Source organism: Callospermophilus lateralis, chromosome 16 (genome assembly GCF_048772815.1).
Source record: "Callospermophilus lateralis isolate mCalLat2 chromosome 16, mCalLat2.hap1, whole genome shotgun sequence".
Taxonomy (NCBI): domain Eukaryota; kingdom Metazoa; phylum Chordata; class Mammalia; order Rodentia; family Sciuridae; genus Callospermophilus; species Callospermophilus lateralis.
Genome location: NC_135320.1, coordinates 25,510,497 through 25,513,223, shown reverse-complemented (window position 1 = coordinate 25,513,223; position 2,727 = coordinate 25,510,497). Strand labels below are relative to the sequence as shown.

The window sequence follows — 2,727 nt, the reverse complement described above, 5'->3', positions numbered from 1 at the left end:
AAGCTTCAGGAAGTATTCAACACACCAAAACTCCATACTTGAGGGTATCATGTTCTAAGCCCCAATAGTATCCTTTGACCAACATCCCCCAATCTCCACACTGCCCACCTAGCCCCTAGCCACCACCACTCTATTGTTTATTTAAATTCTATGAGATCATGTGGTGTTATCTCTCTGTGCCTAATTTCATTTAATGTTCTCCAACTTCACCCACATTGTCCCGAGTGACAGGATTTCCATTGTGTGTGTATACCACATTTTCTTTATCCATTCATTCTTTTGACAGATACATACACTGATTTCATATCACAAATCTTGTGAATAATAATACAGTAAACATGGAAATGCTAGTATCTCTTCAATGTAATTATTTGCTATCCTTTGGATATGTAATCAGTAGGGGAATTGCTGGACCATGTGGTTGTTCTATGTTGACTTTTTTTTTTTTCTTCTTAATGTTAATTCGGAGTTTTAGTTGGTATAGTACTCACAGAGTTGGTTGCATTGTTTACATGTAGATCTTTTTTTCTTCATATGGAAATGCATACTACTGATTATATATGTATATGTACACACATGTATATATGTATATGTGTGCCCATGTATATGTATATGTAACACAAAATACAATATAAACAGCTATGCACAAGATATACAATATTGGATTTGTATATTGGATCCCAGGATGATTGATGGCAGGGGTGGTAAATGTTTGGCTAAGTGTCTTTGGTAAAGGAACCAGAACTTATATAGCAGAGTAAACACACATCTGGTTTGAAGGGCAGCTGGAGCATATGCAACATAGGCAGTGGTGCCTCAGAGATGGCAGAACTATTTTACATTAACCACTCTAGGAGTACACAAGTACTCTCCAGCATCAGGACACAGCCTCAGAGTTTTATGAACCATTCCTATTTCTAACTTTAGGAAATTGATGTTTCTCCCAGGCCATATTAATATTATTGCTTTAATCACAGATCACATCAAAAGGATATCACGCACAACCTCCAACTAACATCCTGTTGTCGCCCCGTGAAGTGGTATGACATTAGATTTTAAAAATTTCAGCTCTTTTGGATCTCCCAAGGTGCATCTGTACTCTTTAAATGGGCTTCTTCCTCAGGAGTCAGTCATCTTCACATAGATAATGTGAAGAGATTTCATTTTGTTCCAAGATGCAAGGAACGCTAAGGAAGACAACAATGATTCTTTCGTTAGAAATCCTTAATCATGGTGGAAATTGGATGCATATGCCTCAGATTCTGTATTATAGTTTCTACCAGATCTTTCAAAGATAGCCCAATGGCCCAGGATGTATAGCTTTGCAGTTTGATCACCTGTTAAACACCTGTTAAGTCATCTGTTGATGAACCTCTTTCTGCTGTTCTTAAGCTGCATCAGCACCTAAATCCAGGTGCAGAATTTTCAGGGTAATGCCAGTAACATTAACTTCACTCCATACAAGCACACTAGAGTATGCATACTCCCCAAGGACCCACCCATGACAGTATAATGGATGAACTCCCCGTTTTTCTTCAGTTCATCAGGAACTGGGTTGAATCCAGATTATAATCACTTCTAATAACCTGGATTTTGGATAATGACATTTACTTTTCAAATATGTAGGGCTAGATATCCACTGAATTGGAAATAATAAACAACTTATAGTTTTGACTGTTTTACAACATCAGGAATAATGAATTTAAAGATGTTCATATTATGATGAACCAAATTCAGACTGCTTTCTTCCTTTGCAGACACGCCCAGTTGTGATAATAACTAGCTTGAAATTTGTAGTCACTTGATAGTCTTTGCTGACTTTTGGCAGTCTAAGAAAAAGTCAGCAGACATTGAAGATTTGTCATCTCTCCCTTCAATTTGTTTTCCATGACTTCAAAAGAAAGTTTATTTACTAAGTCCTTCATTAAGAATCTAATGGCTGTACATATAATGAATGCACCACAATAAAATCTCAACATTGTGTACATTTATAATACTGGGATTCTAATTATAATAAGATACATTCCTTGCTTGTATAAATATATCAAAATAGATTCTACTGTCATGTATAACTAAGGAGAACAAAAATAAAGAAGCTAATGGCACAGGCCAAGCCAACAGCACCAGTCCCAACAATTGTAATCTTATTCTTGGGCATTTGTTCTTCCTTTAGAAGATGCTGAATCAAGCTCATCCTTGAAAGTCACCATATTGGACTTGGAACCAAGAGCATGTTGACTAGTATGGGGGTGCATATCAATTTCTTTCTTTTTTTTTTTTTGGTACCAGGGATTGAGTGGGGCCCTCGACTGACCACTAAGCCATATCCCCAGCCCTATTTTGTACTTTATTTAGAGATAGGGTCTCACTGAGTTTCTTAGTGCCTCTCTTTGCTGAGGCTGACTTTGAACTTTCGATCCTCCTGCCTCAGCCTCCTGTACTGCTGGGATTACAGGTGTGTGCCACTGAGCCAGGAGGCAATTCCATTTTATGAGGAAGCTCCATACTGTTTTCCTAATGGTTGCTCTAATTTACATTCCCATCTACAGCTATTCCTTTTTCTTCGAATCATCACCAACACTTACATCTTGTTGAAAATAACAGTGCTGACAGGTGTGAGGGGACCTTACAACCATGACCCTACTTGGAATCAATTTCCGTTTGAGTTAGCTTATGAATCACTGACCAAATATACAACAAGGACAACTTAGAGTAGGGAGCATCATT

At 37.7% G+C, this 2,727-nt stretch overlaps 1 pseudogene; it reads right to left on the bottom strand.

Annotated features, from left to right (window-relative positions):
- Nucleotides 1–1,126: 1,126 nt before the first annotated feature.
- Nucleotides 1,127–2,210, bottom strand: LOC143381924 (L-lactate dehydrogenase A chain pseudogene; annotated as a pseudogene).
- Between the last annotated feature and the right edge of the window lie 517 nt (nucleotides 2,211–2,727).